Source organism: Acomys russatus, chromosome 13, assembly GCF_903995435.1.
Source record: "Acomys russatus chromosome 13, mAcoRus1.1, whole genome shotgun sequence".
Taxonomy (NCBI): Eukaryota; Metazoa; Chordata; class Mammalia; order Rodentia; family Muridae; genus Acomys; species Acomys russatus.
This window is the reverse complement of record NC_067149.1, coordinates 26,388,204-26,408,638: the sequence shown is the minus strand read 5'-3', so window position 1 is coordinate 26,408,638 and position 20,435 is coordinate 26,388,204.

Sequence of the window (20,435 nt, the reverse complement as noted above, 5' to 3'; positions counted from 1 at the left end):
TGAGTGATGTGGCAAGTAAGTATAGCACGAAACACATAACGAGCTCCTGCCGGGCCCCAACATGGGGGCAGAGAACAATAGTTCTTCTTCAGGTGGCACAAAGAGTTACTGCTGGAAAGTCAACAGTCCAAAGCAGGATAGTGATGCCATGGGTGGTGCAGCTGAATGGTTCTGCTGTGCGATTTTTAGACAAGAAGAGAAATGCTTTAGAAAGGTGGGAAGCCAAGAGCTGGGTCCAGGGAGAGGATGAACTGGAAAGTAGATGCTGTCTCACGTGAAACTAGTCTGAGTGATGAAGATGTGGGAACGAATGAGGCAGATTTAGGGGAAATGATTGTCATGCACATTACATGTGATGGACAGCCGTAAGGAGCATTGTCTCTTCAAAGCCCAGCTAACTTAAAACTAACTGCATTCTCACCTTATTGCTAGATCTCTTTTTTATGTTTATGTATATGTATGTGTGAGACAGAGGGTGGTGTGTGTGTGTGTGTGTGTGTGTGTGTGTGTGTGTGTGTGTGTGTGCACGCGTGCGCGCATATGGAGACTAAAGGTCAGTCTCTTGAGTCATTCTTCAGGTATCATCCTCAGGCTCACCTTGTGTTTTCAGAATAGATCTCTGGTAAACCTGGAACTTGCTGACTCAGCTAGGCTGGTTACTCTGCAGGCTTGGGAATCCACCTGTTTCTGCCTCCCCAGTACTGAGACCATAAGCCAGGCCATGCTAGATTTTCCATGTGAGTTCTAGGGATGAGGATCAGGCCCAGATGCCTACAAGAAGCACTCTGCCAACTGCTCCATCTCCCCACGCCCACTGTTTAGTCTCTGAGCATATATTTCTTTGCACATGGGCCAGTTTGAGATCAGAGAGGGTTGTTTCCAGTGCAAAGTGAATCGGCAGAGCGAATGCTGATGCAGACATGTACTTTCAGATTCCTCTTTGGCACCGTGGCTTCAGGGTTAGGGAGGAAGAAGTTTTTAAGAACTCATCAACCTCTTTTGCTTCATTTGGAAACTAAATGCAGACAAAAGACAGGGTCCCGAAAGGCAGGCACGTCACTGTCAACCGAAGATAGAAGTGTTATTCCTCCAGATAAGCCCTTGACTTTAGCTCTCTTTAGTTCCCATATTCAGACTTGAAAAGAAGCCACTTAAGAATGATGAGTGTGTGATGTGCCTGGCCTGGCACTCTCTAACAGCAAAGACATTTCTGGAGACATCACCAAGTATTTGCCCACTCTTCTGTTTCTAATGTTTCCGGGCATTCCCAACAAACAGCAGTCCCAAGAGGCACTTGAGTTTATCAGATGGTATCATTCAGGTTCCTCACTCAGCCTTGGAGTGACTGCTTTCCATATAGCTTGACGAACAAATTTGGAAGGCAGTTGCTCAAAGTCGCTATGAGCTGAGCTTGGGTCAGTAGCCAAGAATAAGTTAACTGATCCTCAGCACTAAGGCTGTGCTTCTGACCCTCACTATATCAGAAAGCTGTCAGACATTCTTCTGGGTTTAGAAGGCAGATGTGCCCAAGTGGTACCCAGTTTCACAAAGGACCTTACGAAAGCCCAGCTACCTAAAACCACTGTGCACTTGCCGCCATTGAAAGCTAGCCAACTGAGGAGAGAAATCTAGAAGCTACAGACACATAGTATGAAAGCCTGCCATGACCTCTGCCTAAGGGCTTCACACACAGTTGTGAGGACCCATCTCCCAGGTGCCTCAAAATGACGAAAATTTTGATTGTTCTACATTTCAGCCTAATCAAAATCAGATGTGTACATTTTTCCCTTTGGGGTGATATGTTAGGTCACCTAATGAAAAGTGTAATAGACAAAGGCATCCAAGGCATCCTGTTGACACACTTCTGTTTGTAAACAGTGGGTGATAGGCTGATAAGCAAAGATTATCAGAGACCCCTTTCTTAGAGGCTAGGCCAAGCTACAGTTCGACTCATATGACAAGCCTCAGTATAAAATTAATGCATACATTGCTCCTTCCTTTTGAGAAGAAATGGAGGCAGGAGAGTTTTGAATATGCTACTGGATTCAAAATTTATCTAAATAAATAATTACTTTGAAAGCTAAGATTTAGGCAGCTTTTCTATTCCACGTTATGCTAACGTCTGACAATTACTAAGTGTGGGTATCAGCTAGTGTTGTGGGTTTTTTTTTTTTTAAGTTTAATTTAAAGCAATTTGACATGGAAAGGTTATTACTTTAGTTGCCAATAAAAGCTGTACTTTTAACATAAGTGTACAGTAGGCCCTAGGGTATGTGACTATTATCTTTTCCGCAATTATGTAGTGTTCTACATAATGTTAAAAAAAACTTAAGAAATATCAGGAGTACTAACTTAGATACAGTGTGCAAGCAGAATGCAGAAAGCAGGCTCTTCTCACAGGACATGGGGTGAGGTTTCCCCCTACAGCTTAGACAGAGAACAACACCAGCTGGCTTTGAATAAATTAATTCAAATGATATCTTCAAAACACACACTTAGCAACCAGAATATCGATTGCATGAACATTCTGTCTTTCGATGCAGTTGTTCAGATTCATAAGCTAAATGCCATTAACAGTAGGAGCAAGGCTCTGAACCAATTAACCTATTTTTCTGGAGACGCTAAGTTACCAAAATAAAAAGAACATTTCTCAGATGGTGTTTGCCATCCGAAGCTTTCATATGTCCCAGAGAGAAAGAAAATAATCTCTTGCCAGTAATTGGGTAACTTTTTCTCTTCCCTTGATCTTTCTAAAAGATTGGGCTTCAGCAAAACAAAACGAAATGATAATATTTTGCTCTTCAGAAGAAGACAGCCTTAGCCCAGCTCACCTACCCTCACCTTCCCTCATTTATCTCAGAGGTGCTCATATTTAACTAATGGGGCGGGGGGGAGTCAAGGAAAGAGCCTGAAAACGAATTTAATCAATAACTACTGTCAATTTTTCATTATTATGGGATATTCCTTTCCTATCGTGAGAAATCACTCATGAAAAGTGAAGCCAGCAAAATGGAGAGATCCAGCAGCCATCTGCCTAATAGAAGCATCTCATCTATCAAAAGGAAGAGCTGGGGGGCTAGAAAGGTGTTCCTATACGCCCTGAGCTCTGGCCGTGGGATAAGAAGTTATTCCTGAATAATAAAACAGAATAAAAATACCATGCTCATCGCAGTTACTATTGGAAAAACACTGTACTCTTAATGAGTATTTATAACCTTAACCTTGACCTAAACACCTTTAAAAATCTCACCATCTTATTCATCCAAAGAATCCAAAAGGTGGGTACCATCCTCATGAGCATTGCAACACGGACAAGCCAAAGCCCTTGAAAGCAGTGGAGCTACAGCATCCAGGCACTAACATCAGGATGTAAAATATCCCCCCAAAGCCCAGGAGTGAAAGGCTTGGTCCCCGGCTACATGCTAAGGGAGGTAGTAGAGCCTTTGTGAGGTGGGGCCTAGTGCAAGGTCTCTAGAGCAAGGACTGAAACTGCACCTCAGACATGGATGGAGTTACTTGCCTGGTACACAGGAGGCTCTCAGTTCCAACCCTAGTAGTGCCAAAATCAGAATTAAATAAAAGAGAACCATTGACAAAAAGTTGCTTTGACTGTTCTTTAGGGCTAGGAAGACTCCATAATTAAATATCTGGTTGTACAAGTGGTAAGGCCTGAATTCAGATACCTAATCCACATAAAAAGCTAGGGGTGGCAGTGAATATGTGTAACTCACGTGTTCGCGCAGGGGAGGAGACAGGCAGATCTTAGGGATCTGTGGGCCAGCCAGTCTAGCTAAAATGGCAAGTTCCATATCCAGTGAGAGACCCCGCCTCAAAAAATAAGGTGAAGAAGAGTAGGGGAAAATATGTGAAGTCAACCTCTGGCCTCCACATGCACACAGAAAAGAGAACCTGCACATACACAAATCCAGATCTCACACACACACACACACACACACACACACACACACACACACTTACACACACATATCAAATATATATAATATGTTATATTATAATTTATATTATATTATATGAAAATGATGAGATGATCTCAAGGGCATTGTTCAAAGAGGAATAGTATTATCAACCATGGCTCTCCCCATCACAGGTCCACAGCTGCCTCATCACAAGACCAAAACAATGAGCCAACCAATTATGTATGAGAACTTCCGAAGCTATGAATCAAAATAAACTTTCCCATTTAACAAGTTGGTTATCTCAGGCATTTTACTATAGTCACGGAACCCTGACTAACACACCAATAGTATATAAAAACATAACAACTTGGGTTGGGGAAGCAGTTGGGGACACGCATGTTCTAAGCCGAAACCCTAATTTTATCATTTTTCAAGTTTAAGAAGCTCTGCTAATTTGTTTATCCTCCATTTGACTCAGTCTCTCTTTGAATATCTAAAGTTAAAATCATATTTGTCTAATAAAGTTGTAAATATTGGATGCACATTAAGCATTTAGAACCTGGCTCATAGTATATTCATTAATCAACAATAATTCATGTATTACTATATCTTTTTCTCAGACTCCTTTTAGCTTCCTTTTGTAAAGTCCTTAACCTTGTCTAGTTACTTGAAAAAATACTCAGAGAATTTTTAAATGTTAGAAAATAATAAATAAAAATAGAAGACCACTTTTAGATGTATCCTCTTTAATTGTTCCAATTTCATTTAGAAAAACAATTCAGAAATTTAACTTTGAATTTGTCAGAGACCCTGAGGGTCTACTTGGCATTTTGCTATCCCACCAAAAGGCTGGAGAGGAAAAGTGGTATATTTGTTCATGTGCCCAGTTGCCTGCTCGGTACCTAGCCTGAGGCTCACTGTCACCTGCACAACTGCACCTGAGACCTAAAAGAAGTATGACTATGCCTTCTTGGACAGTGGAAATGTTTTCAGATCTGTGATTATAAAGGCTTATAGCCTTAGAGACTTAGCCTCAGTGCAGGAAGAGATCTCTTGTGCTATTCACAATAAAAGTGTGGTAGATAAGCAATCACACAATTTCAAAACAAGGCAGTAGTGGCACACGCCTTTAATCCCAGCACTCAGGAGGCAGAGGCAGGTGGATCCCTGTGAGTTTGAGGCCATCCTGGTCTACAAAGCAAGTACAGGACACCCAAGGCTACACAGAGAAACCCTGTCTTAAAAGAAAAAAAGCCAAAGCCAAAAACCAAAACCAAAAACAAGAGGAAACAGAGGCTCTCTCTCTCTCTCTCTCTCTCTCTCTCTCTCTCTCTCTCTCTCTCTCTCTCTCTCTCTCTCTCTCTCTCTCTCTCTCTCTCTCTCTCTCTCTCTGTGTGTGTGTGTGTGTGTGTGTGTGTGTGTGTGTGTGTGTGTGTGTGTGTGTATCCTTTTTACTCACTGGGAAAGTAACTGTATAACTGCGGTGTGAATTGACCCAGTGAACGTAGCCTTGGCTAGGCTTCCTGGTTGTTCATTGTCTCCAAGCAGAGGAATCCACAAGACCATTAAGCACAGGAGCTGCCTTTTGCATATGTGGGATCTGCTTGTACAATTGTGGATATACCAAGCTGCTCCACACTGGGACTTCTGGGATGACAAGGATCTGCTACAAACTGAATGGCTCTGGCTGCTGCTACTGCAGCACGCATGTGCATGTGCTGGGGACCGGCCGATATGTATCCACAGATAGGATTCCAGGCTAAAGCTTGGGCGATGCAGCAGCTACTAACCTAGGGCTAACAGTTACAAGGCTGAGCTTCACTACACGAGGAGGACCTGAATGATCACTGGTCATTATGAATACTTCAGAGAAACAGAACATTGCAGTGATCGGAACAAGAACGGGCCCCTTCAATGTATGGGCCCCTCGGATTTCTGCAGAAGAAAGACAAGGGACAGCCAAGGTGGCCTGAAGCTCAAAGACAAACCGTAGCTGTTCAGAGGGAGGTGACAAGGCACATCACTTCCTCAGTCTGATGGCTCTGGGTTTCCTGAGAGGCCAAACAACACATTCTGCAACCTCGGGCACACTTCTTTGCTTTTCTTCTCTCAGATAAATGAGGCTCATACTATCTCATAGGGCTGTCATGGGGATTAGAGGAATGGATTCCACATGTATAAAATACGAAAGGTGCTACTTTTTACAAAGCACTCCATTCATTAGTGTTAAAGTTGGACTAATACCTATAAGGACAAATCATAATGGGAGATTTCTTGAAAAAGGACATTTAGCAAGAGCTCAACAACAATATATAGGGCAAGTCTTGGCAGTTTAAATTTAAGGCGTCTTGAAGATGCCAGTTCTAAAGGGTACAGAAGATCCTATCAGGGCCTGGCAGAACTTCCAACATAAACTTATTTTAGACTAGTGAACTGGAAGACTTGCTGTGGTAGCTAGCACAGATAGGACTGAGTGTGGCCAAAGAAACCAAGGCAAGATGCCCAGGAAGCCTCTCCAGTCAGGCCAGTAAGTAGCAAGATCTCAGGAAAGCTAATAGAAGAGTCTGGGCAAAGCATTCAATGTTCTGCCTTTGTGTTTTTCTTTCTCTCTGGTTCCTGAACACAAGAGCCTTTGGAAAATATTCTGTTGTACCAGCCAAAGTAAAAAGAAAGCATGTTCATATGAAGGACAAAAGACAAAGTGATTAGACACTCCTTGAGTCCCCAAGGAAGACATCGTATTCAATCCACAGGGAGAGTGAGAACAGAGCGCTGACACAGTGATCCCTGGCCAGTGTCAAGAAAAGACTTCTGTTATCAGTACCAAAGACATAGTTGGCTTCCTTGATTGGCTGTCTTTGTGATAACAGACTGACTGTTTGTCGAAATGACCTGCTGTGTGCAATAATAACTTTCTGGAAATATTAAAATTGACTTTAGAATTGATACTTGAAAAACAAGGTTGATAAGAAACCCATAGTCAATTATGAGACAACTGTGATGGTGACTTTTAATTGTCAACTTGGTTAAGAAATGCCTTGGTACTAGAGACACTGTGTACTCTGTATAATGTTGCTGGGGGGGGGGGAGTCACAGAGAATTTTTGAGGAAGGAACACCTGAACTGACAGTGGGCCACTCCACCCCATGGGCTAGCATTCCATTATGAATGCAAAAGAAGAGAGAAAGAAGCCAGGTTTCCCAGTTTTTCCCTTTCTTCATTTCCTGATCCACTGGGATACAAACAAACAGCCCGACATGCCTGCTGCCACGGCAGCAAGCTATGCCCTCTGCCAAACCTTGCTCACCATCATGAGCCCTGAGCTGTGGGCCAGAATACAGCTTTCTTCCTTTCTTTGCTTCACTTGAGTACTTTGTCACATCAATGAGAAAAGTAGCTACTACTGCACCATGGACAGTCTAGAATGTTCAGTGTTATTTTCCAAAAGCGGTACTTTGAATGAGGAAGTTTAGTGAAAACCAGGCTATCTATTCCATAAGCAGATAAATTCAGGCTAAGACACAGTTGGGGGGATGATTTGGGAGGTCCCTGAAGCATGCCTTTTGTCCTTGTTAGCTGCAGATAGCAACTATCTCTGGATCCCCAATACTCACGTCACTCTCACTGCCTCTCCAGGCCTACCATCACATCCACGGTTTAGCTAAGACATACTGCTCCCAAGCTCATACCTTCCTTCCAAGAGTGGTGATAGCATCACCTGTGCTAAGCATTGGTTCATTTATCAAGTGAAGCAGGTGTTTACTCAGTCTTTCGAGGACCACCTCCACACTAGGGATGATGATAACCATGCATAGCTCATAGAATTATTTAGGAAGGAGATGATTCCTACAATGAGCTTGGCGTAGAGTAGCTTCTCGGCACGTGCCAGTGCTATTGTCTGGGAAGAATAAGGTGTTGGATTGGTGATTTTGGCTCTCAAATTTCAAAATAATAGAATTAATGGGGACAGCAAACTGCATGGTGGAAGGTGGTGTCCAGGTGAGTAATTCAACACAAGGGTAGGATCTATGAGTAGAGGCAGGCCCAGGCAAGGGACTTTATATCCTTCTTCTATTACTTAAGATAGCAACACATGTCCCCTGTTGGACCCCAGTGCACTCTGACAGAGAAGGAAAGTAATACTAGCCAACTTCACTCAGTGGTTCAGCAGCCACTATTCACTCCTAAAAAGAAGTAGTCTGCATGATTTAACCCCTCCTAATGAAAGAGTTTTCTAAGCTCTGTTCATTAGTGAGAATTGAAATGGTGGTTTCTGTTTCAAATCCATTCTTGCTCACTACTTTGTCCTTACATAACTCTGGAAACACTGCAGCAGGCTTGGGGTCATCACTGGTACATGGTGCTGAGGCAGCATACTTCCCCTGAGCTCCAAGGACATGCCCATCCCACTGTCTGTATTGCTCTCAAGCTGGGTAACAACTCCGAAATGAGAGTACCAGGCACAGCAAGGTCCATCTGATGCAGAAGAGCTGAGTGGACTACCGTGGTATGGAATATGAATCAATTTAATGTACACATGCTGGTGTACCACACAGCAAGTGTTGAGGTCTCTGGTTGGGATTCCAGATGTGTCTGCATTATGGAAATATCTGGTACAGGGCAAGTAGCTATCTGAGTGTTATCTGTTTCCACCCATTCATGTATCCAGACCATAATTATGGACTCCTTACTTGATTTATATCATCCAGTTTTCTGTGGAATATCATTAAAGTGTATCTCATGAATATATATATATATATATTACAGCTCACTTGTAGGGAGCTTGCTTAGCATGCAGAAAGCTGAGTTTTGTTCTCAGCATCACATAATTTGGGTATAGTGGTGCACTCTTGTAATCCTAGCACTTCAGAGGTAGAGGCAGGAGGATCAAGGTCATTGTCAGCCAAATAGAGAGTTTGAAGTCAGCCTGGGGCACATGAGATTCTGTCTGAAAAAGAAAAAAAGGGAGGTAGTGGTGCACACCTTTAATCCCAGCACTTGAGAGGCAAAGGCAGGTGGATCACTGTGCGTTCGAGGCCAGCCTGGTCTACAAAGCAAGTCCAGGGCAGTCAAGGATACACAAAGAAGCCCTGTCTCGGAAAAAAAAGGGGGGGGGAGGAAGAGAAAGAGGGAAAATGAAGAAAGGAAGGAAGGAAGGAACGAACGAAGGAAGAGAAATGCAGATACACATTGTACAGTAAATATTAAAGGCTACATTTAGATGAGGCTACAACTCACAATGGAAGGACATCAAGAAAGGCTCTATTCCAAAACACTGTGTAGCATGGTATCTGAGTTCCATAGGGAGGAGCTAAAGAAGAGCTTCAGGGGAAGGGGGCAAGATGAAAATAGACTTCATTGCCTGTCTCATCAGCAAGAAGAACTAGAGAACCCCACATAATGGGAGGGAGCCGCACTCAGAACTCACGGTCAGGACATTCTGTTTAGATAATGCAGGGCAAGGTTTGATGGAGAGATGGGAGGATGGAATCCCACACATGACCCCCTCAGTCCTTCCCCCTAACTCCTGGAAGTCAGGGCCATAGCTGACGGAGAAATCTATGTCTGAGAATGATTTTCCAAGTGCTTGGCTGAAGCCAGAAGGGAAATGGCCCACAACGGTGGCTGCAAAGACAGGGAGCTGACATGTAAACTTCAAGCTTCAGAGTAATGGTATCCCTTCACAAGTATTTATGTTACATTCACATGTGGCCTCGAATGAAAACCAAATGGCAAACAATAAAATCCTTTCAAGACAACCAATTCTGGCAAATAGTTCCAATCCCGAGCTCTTTAGTAAAACGGAATGCTTTTCCTCCCTGTAAGATGCATGCGCCCCCAAACCCGCAGGCAATGAGAGGCCTTCAGAAAGCTACATTCCCGGTAGCGTAGGGCAATGAAAAAGGGGTTGTTCCAGCTCTTTATCCTAGGGCTTGCTAGAGCTACTATTTTACAAAGCAAGACACACAGACCTAGAGCCAGGCTGGGTCTGACTCCTAGCGCTGTCACTCACGAGGCAATGAGGTCTGGAACAAATCGTTGAAGCTCTAGCCTCATTGTCTGCAGCTGAGAAATGGAGCAAGCAACCCACATAGCTCAGAAACCTATTAGGAGCGGTGCCCTGTCCAGTCTATCGGGATTTGACTTTAGGAGGAGACCGTTTATCCTTTACCCACAGGGAGTCCTGGTTCACACACAAGGCAAGAAAAGAAGAATGAAAATGCTGCCTGTGCGCAGCTAGCTAGGGGCAGAGCTGGGCTCAGACAGGGGCTCAGTGCCTCACGCTTTTGCCTCTGACTGCACTGTTGTCCTTCTAAGCATCTGACAAATGGGTGCAAACGAGGGAGTAAAAGACGCAGGATTGGGGTGGTGGGACAGTTGGTTCCTAGAACCCGTGTAATAGCAGGGACTTAACAGCATGGGCCTGTACTCCCGCCTCTAGGAAGGCAGAGACAGGTAAATCCAGATAATGTGGGGCTCTCTGGATAGCCTGTCTACTCTACCAGTGGGATTCAGGCCAATGAGACAGGAGGTCTCCAAAATACAGGTGGATGGCACCTAAGGACCCCCCAAGTTTTCCTCTGGCCTGCACATACACTTTGTTTGTACACACACACACACACACACACAGAGAGAGAGAGAGAGAGAGAGAGAGAGAGAGAGAGAGAGAGAGAGAGAGATCTTAGAATCTTAGACTCAAAGCTAACTTAAAGGATCATTTTCTAAGAGAAAAAAAAAAAGCATGAAAATATGCCAAGTGCCCCCTAAATCACTTTGTCCATCAACTCTCAACTCAGTTCCAGTTTATCCTTCAATTCTTCAGGGCAGGGGGTGGTGGGGAGTTCTGCCCAGATACTTCTACCAAGTTCCCTAACACCCTGGCTCACCTGATGTCTTCTTGGTATATGCTCCAAAGGACAGTGTGTTAACTAATCAACATTAACATTATGTTACCGAGTTATTTAACCATGTCTGTTCCTGGAGAAAATACATTTTCAGGGGGCCGGAGTCATGCTAGTCCGAGTCGCCTCTCTACCCTACAGCCACTGTTTAGCATCCTCTCCGTGATGGATGACTGGATGAATAGAATTTGGGCCCAGGGACAATGCTATTAGGGGCCAAAGATAAAAAGGTGAATGAGCGCTGAGAGACAACACACTGGCCATAACACAATGATCTTATTACTAGAGGAACCAAGAGTGACCTTCAGTCATTTATTTTTCCCAAAGTCAGAACAAGGTCACATGAAGTAGTTACTAGACATGACTTCTCTACCAAACGCAAAGGAATGTGGGAGTTTGCATGAGTTTGTGACGGATATTTATTTTGATACTGTTTTATGAATGTCATTCCAGGAAGCCAGGAGACAGATGTTACTTGCCCAAAGGCTAAATTATCTCAACCCTCAGAAAAGTGTGCAGGTGTCCATCTGTTCTCATTTGGAGTCTGGAATTCTACTTTATTTCTCAGTTCCTGGGTTAGAATAGGTTTTTTCTTTTCTTTTTTCTTTTTTTTTTTTTTTTCCCCTGAGTGAAACCTCAGGCAGGTGCTTACTATATCAGCAAATAGAAAATAGGCTCCTCGTGTGGGCCACAGCAGGCCTGTAAATACTCACCTGCCTTCTGCTTGCCACAACCTCCAGAAAACAGTGCTGCTCAGCTCCAAAGTTGCCTTTCGGACCCTTTGTGAAATCATGGCACTGGCCTCAGAGTTCAACAGTGATGCTAGCAACTCAAATCCGCTGAAAAGAAGCTGGAACACACACTCTGTATGCAAAAAGGTGAACGTGCTTGACGTAATAAGGCCATGAAGCAGCCATTCGTGGAAGCTGCTGGGATCTATGGTGAGAGTGACTCTCCTACCCATGAATCTGTAAGGAATGAAACTATTACACTTCCAGGAGATGTAGTCCAGTGGCAGAGCGTGTAACCGCTATGTATGAGATCTCAGGGTCAATCCTCAGTAGCAACAAAAGGCAAATATAGAGTTTGTGTGCATTTTACCATCATATGTAGCAAAAAAAAAAAAAAAAAAGGTACATTTTACCATCATACCTCAGCTATAGAAGTCATGGCCACAACCACATGTGTGATAAGTATCTCATAGGCTACAAAGAGAAGCAAATTTACACTGTTTGCATGGGGGGGGCGGGGAATATGGCAAGTAGAAGGGTCAGTACTTGCCACAATCTCAGGCTTCCATGAAAATCTTAGCACATAAAAGAGGAATTGCTGTTTAATGCCTGGTCTACAGTTTCTCAAATTCAAACAAGGCACCAGTACATTTCTGTAAGTTCATCCATTCCCACACTCTAAAAATCTGCATTGGGCCCATGTTATGACTACACTTCCACCCTGCAAGCATATGCAGAGTCATGGTAGCACACAGTCACTGTGTGCCCACTATGTGCCCACAGTGTGCAAACTGCAAGGAGCCTGCCTGCCTACAGCTTACTGTAATGGTAGGGAGGAAGACTGTGTTTAAGAAACAACTCAGAGAATTTCAAAGAGTGATGAGAGCTGTGGAGGTAACGAATGGCTCACTGAGATCGGCCATGACAGCATCCTTGAACTAAACTGGCTGGAGACCAGGAGACATCTCTTTCTACACTGGCTAAAAGTCAGCTGAAGAGCTGAAGAAATGATTGTTGTGTAGACATCTCATGTAGGATATATTTAAAGATCCACCTCCCTGGGCTGAAATGAGTCCTCAGCTCCAGACAGTCACTTACTGAGCACTTAGTAGAGAGCCTAAGAGCTGTGTCTCCAAAGCCACCAGTCACCTATGTTCTCAGATTCCTAACGTTTGCAGTGTCATTATATTAGATTTGCCATGTCTGTCAGTCTATTAAGTGTGTGGTCACACAGATAACGATTTCTAGGATGCAGACATGATGGAGAGAAAAATTCATACGCAGAAAAATAAGAGCCATAAGTTAGAAAATCATGCAAGTCACAGTGAACAAATATCAAAGAACGCTGGACCCAGTGTTTTATACAGGAAGTAGTTTCAGGGTCGGGGGTGGGGAAATAGTACCCTGAAGTAAAATCTAGGACAGACCTGCAGTGGGGACACAGCAAGACAGAGAAGCGCATACCGGGATCAAGTTTGCCCGCCACATCCAGCGTGAGTGAAAGCAGTGGCTTTTGGGAGCGAAGGAACTGGGCCTTGGCGGTTTGTCTCTGCAGGCTATGATTTCCCCACGGGAGCTCAGGTGTGACATCAGCTGCAGAACTCACAGCAGCTGGGGATAGGTATGCTAGAGGCTAACAGGCTCCAGAAGGGGCACGCATTTCATCCTCTACGTCATTTTGAAAGCCACTGGATTGCTGCGGTTGTCCAAGGAGGGTACTGATGTGTTGCCTTTGCCAGTGTTGCTGGGATAAATACTCCCAGTGTTGCAGACTTCAGGCCATTGGGAGGATCAGTGAACCCAGGACTGGCAGCTTGAGTGGCTAAACAAAGACATATAGGGCAGTCTTAGTCTAGGCCTTAAGTGACGTCCACAGTGCTGAAGAGCAATAGCCAACAGTGGTTTCTGGAAGTGCTGGGTTCTTTTCTGCTTGGCAATCTCAGTTCTGATCCCTTGGCAGGAAAGCAGCCACAGACGTGTACAAGAACAGCACAGCTGGGCTCCAGGTGAGCTTTATTTACAAATGGGCCCATGGATTACGTTATTGCCAAGATCTACTGTGGATATGATTCAGTTGTGTTTATAATAATGTGGCCTGTTTAATTTATTAAGTTGGGCCGACACTGGAGTGAGGTAAGAGGGGTGTCTGTGGTGCAAAGTTTAAGGGAAAACTGCCAAGGACCATGAGAAGGAGCTCCTCTTTTAAAGTTCATTTATTTTACATGTATGAGTGGTTTGCCTGCAGGTATGTTTGTGCAACTGTGTCCACAGAGGCCAGAAGAATGAGTTGGGTATCCTGGGACAGGATTTACAAAGGGTTGTGAGCCACTATGTGGGTGTTGGGAACAGACACCTGGCCTCTGCAAGGGCAGCTGATGCCCTTAATAGCTGACCCATCCCTTTATCCCCAATGAGCTCCTCTTTTTTTTTGTTTTTTTGTTTTTTGAGACAGGGTTTCTCTGTGTAGACCTGGCTGTCCTGGACTCACTTTGTAGACCAGGCTGGCCTTGAACTCACAGCGATCCGCCTGCCTCTGCCTCCCGAGTGCTGGGATTAAAGGCGTGCACCACCACTGCCCAGCTGAGCTCCTCTTTTAAATGTGGACTCTGACCATCATTTTGCCTTCACCTTGAACCTGGCCTTGTGACTTGGTTGCCCTAACCAGATTTACAGGTGTATTAGTCAGGGTTCCTGTTTCTAAAACCAAACCTCTGAAGCAGAAATGGAGTGAACACCTGGAATTCAGAGCTTGCAAAACCTTTGAAAGGGCCGAGAAGTGGGTGTAGTGATGCAACCATACTGACAAACTTGCCTGTCAGAGAATCCTCAATATCTGCCTTGCTCATGAATGCGGAACACTAGGAACTGCCAGTGAACTGAGTTCAAAGACAACATGATGCAGTCAATATCTAGAATGTAGGTCATCACCACCATCCCTAAAAACCCAGGAGGTTAGTAAGCAGCCCTAAGACACCCACTTCCAAACATGTGACTCTTGCAGATACTTGCAGAAATCTAATGTTTTTTGGAACCCTAGCTGCAAGGGAGTCTGGGAACTACAGCTTTTAATTTAAGCCATTCAGTGACATTAGAAAAAAATTAAATGTGTGTGAGTTAACAATGGCCATATCTACCACACAAAGGACAGCCTAAGAGCATCTGTCAAAGAAGCACAAGACTCTACTGTGCCAAATCTGGTTTCCACCTCAGGTTACCTCTAAAAGGAGGAAACAGCATTCTTTCCTCTACTTTCTAGTCCCATTCTCCAACATGGAATATCTAGTCTGTGATAGACGGTGAACTGCAGTGCTGATGAAGAATGTCACCAGGAGTCCGGGAGGCCAGCAGAGGGAGAAGAGGTGACTTTAGCAAACGGCAAGGACAATAGAAAGCTGCAAGTATCTAAGCAGTAAACGCAGAAAACTGAGGATCTAGTTCAACCAGGACAGTGCTCATCAACATGCACGAGGCTCTGGATTTGAACCCTAGCACTGTTCAAGTACAGAACGATGGCACATGCCCACAATAGCGAGCTTATTTCACGAGTCCCTGTATAGCAAGGAAGGAGAGAAAGACAACTGTGTGTAAAGACATCAAGATGGCTCAGCAGATAAAGGTATGCTGCTAAGGCTGACACCCTCAATTTGATCTCCAGGACACATATAGTGGAAGAAGGTAGCTGACTAAAATTAAGTTGTCTTCTGACCTCCAAGCGTATGATATATATATATATATATATATATATATATATATATATATATATATATATATATATATATAATTTTAAGAAAAATAAATAAAAGCAGAGAGAAAGCAGAGAGTATCTTCTTTTCATTGGTTGTCTTAAAGGGAGTTCTGCGTGTATCCTCACATTTATTAGCAATGGAGGAAAAAAACGCTGGCATCGTTCTCTGAGGTCAGAAATGTGTGAGACTAAAACTGAGCAGGCTGGGAACACAGTGTTCTACAAACTGCATTTCCTAAGCACTTCTATTTTAAAAATAAAAATTATATGACTCAACAAAAATTTAGTTATTTTGCTTGTAACACTATTTATATGGTGATTTTCAAACAGGCACACAATACATATATAATTATAAATTATAGCAATCAAACAAGCATTCAAATTCCACCACCTCAAGAAACAAACAACAGAGGTGATGCCTGCATTTCTCCTGACACCTTCATTCCTTTTCGGCCCCCCTTCATTACAAATAAACTATTACCCCCAATTTTAGATTGTATGCTGCCCAGCTTTAAAAAATACCATTTATCACGTTAGGCGTGCAATCTGAAATGTTTTCCAATTTGTACACTTCAATTTATTTCTAAAACACAGAGATTCACACTCTTGTCCACGAACGTCTTTCAAAATGTACTTGTTAGAATCAGAAAAGAACGGGAGGTGTCTTGGTTTATCTCTAAGGAGAATGGGGGGGCAGCGGAGAGAGGAAAGCAGGTATTTTCCATGAATGCTCAGCTCCCCTTATGCTTTGCATTCTCGCTTACAAATAGAGTTTAATCATGAAGTCCTTGTGGGTGCAGGAGTCTACTGAAACAGTGGTTAATTTAAACGGTGTTTCACAATGGTGAGTGGGTTGCAAAGGTAATAAAATTAACCTTCCTTCTTTTTTTTTTTTTTTTTTTTTTTTTTTTGCAAACCGCCCCCCTCCCAACACACATACCCCATGGAAGAGTGGCACTGTACAGAATACACACGACTCTGTGGCTGGTTTTCGGGACGTGAGCCATCACTGATTTGTCACACCGCCCTTAACAACATATTTGTGTTTTGCAAAATGTATAATTTTTTTTTAGCCCCTGAACAAATATATTTACATAACTGTGTCTAACGAGAAATTACATTTAACTTCTCAGAGATGACAATAACTAAAGGCTGGACTGCCAATTCCACTTCATTAGCGTGGTGGAAATGCATTCCAAATGTTAATAAAAATTCCAACATGCTGATAAATTAGAGCTTGTAAGGAGCATGTGACACCTTGGTTAATATATTCAACCTCAATTATATTTCTCTTCAGCACCCTGTTATCTGGAACCTTTGCTGGCAATCAGAGGTGCTGTTGTTCAGCGGCCAATTTTCTAGATAATGTAGCTTATCAACACTGTGGGTAAACTTGCCAATGGAATCAGGCTGCACTGAACCACACACACGCTAATTGCATCCCTTTTTTATGCATATTTACAGACTGTCACTTCAAAGAAATCAGTGGCCCATTGAGGCACCCAGTTAGCTGGAAGAATTGCCTCTTGCAAATGAAAATTAGCAAACAAGCTAGTGATAAATATGAAATGAACAAAGTATAAAAATACTGTTTTGTTCCCAAATTTCCTTGTCGTCCCAATTGATCCCCACAGAAGGAGTTTCAAACATAGGGTTTACCTTTTGTTTCAGAGGAAGACAGGAAGAGTTCTTTCTGAGACCCACTAACTAGCTGAAAGCTTGTTAGCTTTTCCCTCTTCTCCCACGCCACCCCCACCCCAAATTTCTATTCACATAAACAGGTTATTAAATCCCGTATTAGATTTGCTTTGGAGTTTGAACAGACAAATGACACGTTAACACTTCAGAAACAATTAACCCTGGGAACTTAATTAAGTTCTTCTGACTTAAAGGAAGCACATTTCAAAATAATGTTTTTTAAAATCTCCCGGTTTGCTCAAGAATAGCAACACGTTCCCTCTGCAGAGCACTCAGAAGTTCTACTTAACGGCAGAACGCCTCGCCTGGCTATATATGGATAAAGGCTACACGCTCTGAGCCCACTGCGCTGATTATGTCAGAGTAAGGGGGGAAAAAACACGTATATATCGGGACTAAGAAATAACAATCATCAAAAACATTTTTTCCAAAAACCCCAAAGTCAGAGTGTACATAAAAGAGAAGACAATTTTATAATGTCGTCCTGTGAGCTGGACATAATCAAATTTGCAGAATCTGGGCTGTGTGTTTGAAATCTCTACCCTGGCTGTTTTAGAATAACATTTTGAAACAACCTCCCCCGCTCCTTCCAATACAACAATGTTTTTCAAGGGAATATTAGGTTTTGGAAAGCATGTCATTTTAATATAAGCAGATCATCTTAATACAATTTAAAATAAACCACGTGGCAATTAAACTATAAATACTTTTAGAGGTCTGGTGCCAAACGGAGCAATTTAGAGTGGCAAAACTCAACAAACAAATGGCACTTAAGGTCTTCGCTTACAGCTAACGGTCAGTGATACTTTATTTGGTTTGGAAAACGGAGCCCCATTCCTGCTGTGTATCACGGTTTTGACACACTCTGAAATTGCTCATCCTAACATTAGTGATGCCGTACACTTGAGAGATTTTTTTGGGGGGGGGGGTGGTGTTGGTTTTAGCTTTTTCTCTCAGTTGTTATTTTCTTACTGAGCCTGTGCAACAACACAAACACTGAGACAAAGCCCAGGGAATTTTAAGAAATTCGCTAGACCCTCATGCGGACTGCTCAGTTCTTATACAAACAAAGCAGGTTTCTTCGGTAAATCAGTATTCACCAGCAAGCATCTGCAGACCACTGTTTTGTATCGATTTTCATATTGCGGAGCACTTCTGTGATTATGTGTCTGTCTCCCTACCTGCATAGGGAACCCCAAGAATCTTACTCCCTTAAAAAGACACGAGACCTCTACCATCCAGGATTTCCTAGGAGGAGGCAAGAGACACTTGCCTAGCTAACATAGACCAGAGACAGGAACAAAGAGTTAGAAGTTGCACAGAAGAAACTTTTATCTTCCCAGGAGCTCTGAGAAAGAAATCACGGGATATAGATGGCACTGGGATGAGATTGTAAATGAAAAGTAAGGTTCTTACCCTCACTAGGTAGACATTTCAGAGAGATTGACCACATGAGCAAAGCAGAAGACATGGGAGTAAAGGGCCCATTCACAGAAGAGAGACGCTTGGTGATGGCGGGCTGGAGGCATCCGTCTGTCATGCAAACAGAGAGACATCTGAACATCACAAATGACTATGTATCACTTTGACCTTCTGTGCATCTTAACCCTGGGGAGGAGACCATGCAAGGAAGGGGCCTTGGTCTTCCAAGACTGATGCAAAGGTTAAGAGATGAAGGAAAAAAATGTATAACTCAGTTTAATTTTTGAAGTTCACCTTTCGTGCTCTCCGATTACATGAATGCATGTTCACACAGCGCAAACACGGGGTGTGGCTCTCACGGGCACATGGGGGGACTCACAACATGGCAGGTCAGAGGCACACAGAGAGCGCGTCTCAGTCCCTTCGGATCAATAAATGTTAACAAATGCCTCTGTCTTCTTTCTGAGTAGGTTCCTTGAAGCTTGGCTTAGGCTTTCCTCCAAGAGGGACAATAATGGGAGCAAAGGCAAGGCAGATCCTTTCCAAGTTTATTTAAAAGCCTAGGTCATGCAGATTGGTTTTCCTTTTAATATTCAAGCAAACAACTTTTGTGATTAGGGAAAACAGTCTAAGAACTAGAAAATACCAAAGCTGGTCGGCTGTTTTCAAAGAAAAAAAAAAGTGTTGATTACTAAGTATCATTATTTCCTAGTCTTCTTGTAATGTGCATATTATAACTAGAAAATGATGGGACAGCCATGAGTGTGTTGCAACATCAGCTAACCATCTTAGTATGTGTCTTGTTCACTGGTAGGAAGCCAGGAACTTGGCTAACAGGATGCCATTTCACATAAGAACGTACCCATGAAGGGTTTGTTTGTTTTCTTTTAAGAAAGAAAGAAAAGAAACCAAGGTTACTTTTTTTGGCCAAGGCTAGTGGCCAGTTAATGGCAGGGTCAGGACTTGAATCAGGACCATGCCCTTGCAAGCCTATGGCTGCTGGCATTGTTAAATGTGTTGTCTTTTCGTAAATCATAATTAGACTGTTTCTCTTGTTGATAAACAAGCTTGTCTGGATTCAACTTGGAAAAGAAGGCTCTATGTGGAAGAGAAGAAAGGGAAGGCGGAAAGAGTAAGAGAACAAGAAGGAACTGGGATGGAAGAGAGATGAAGGAAAGGGCTGGTGGAAGAGTAGCTGCCTTTAAAACCTCACTATCCTGGGGCTCTGACCACACTCACTACTTCTGCCCACATCCCATTGCTCCTTTGCCTCTAGCCTGTCTTGCTGGTAGACTGTAAGCCCTGTGAGGCAAGAGCCACATGCCCTGGGTACCACTGAATGCCCCTGTGGCTAGCCCAGAACCAGAATACAGTGCACACTTAATAAATGAAATTCAACCATGATTTCCTTTGTCTCTGTGGCCAGAACCTGTTACTTGTAATATTTTCCAAATCTCAAAAGAGCATGCCCACGCCAAAGACTATAGAACTATACCGACTTCATGACACAGCACCTAAACTTTTGCAAGCACACACTGTTCACACCCAAAAGAGGTCACCTCGTGTCTGCCATTGGTGTGTGGGCTTTGTAAGAATGGCAACTGGTAGCTAAGACCTTATTCCTCTCCGACTAGACACAGGGTAATGCAAAACAAAGACTAGAGTAGCTCATCTGCCTTCTTTCCCTCAGCTCCTTAAAATGAAGTTTCCTGTGTTGTTTGGAGGGTAACCCCAACATCAAAAATGTCAGCAAGCTCAACATTCCACAGACGTCAAAGTTCACGTGAATGTTTTCTCTTTTCTTTTCTCCCTGCCCCCCTGCCCCCATTCATTTTACATTTAGCCCAACTCAAATGACGCCCATTAGGGCTATTACTACTTTTCATACTATCCATCAGAACTCATGTTTCAATGTGCAGACATTGGCTCCACATTCCAGTCTGGAATGCTGCATGTTTATTTCATAAATGAAAATAGCCTGGCAGTTAAAATGTGTGTCAAGTATTTGGCCCTGGAATAC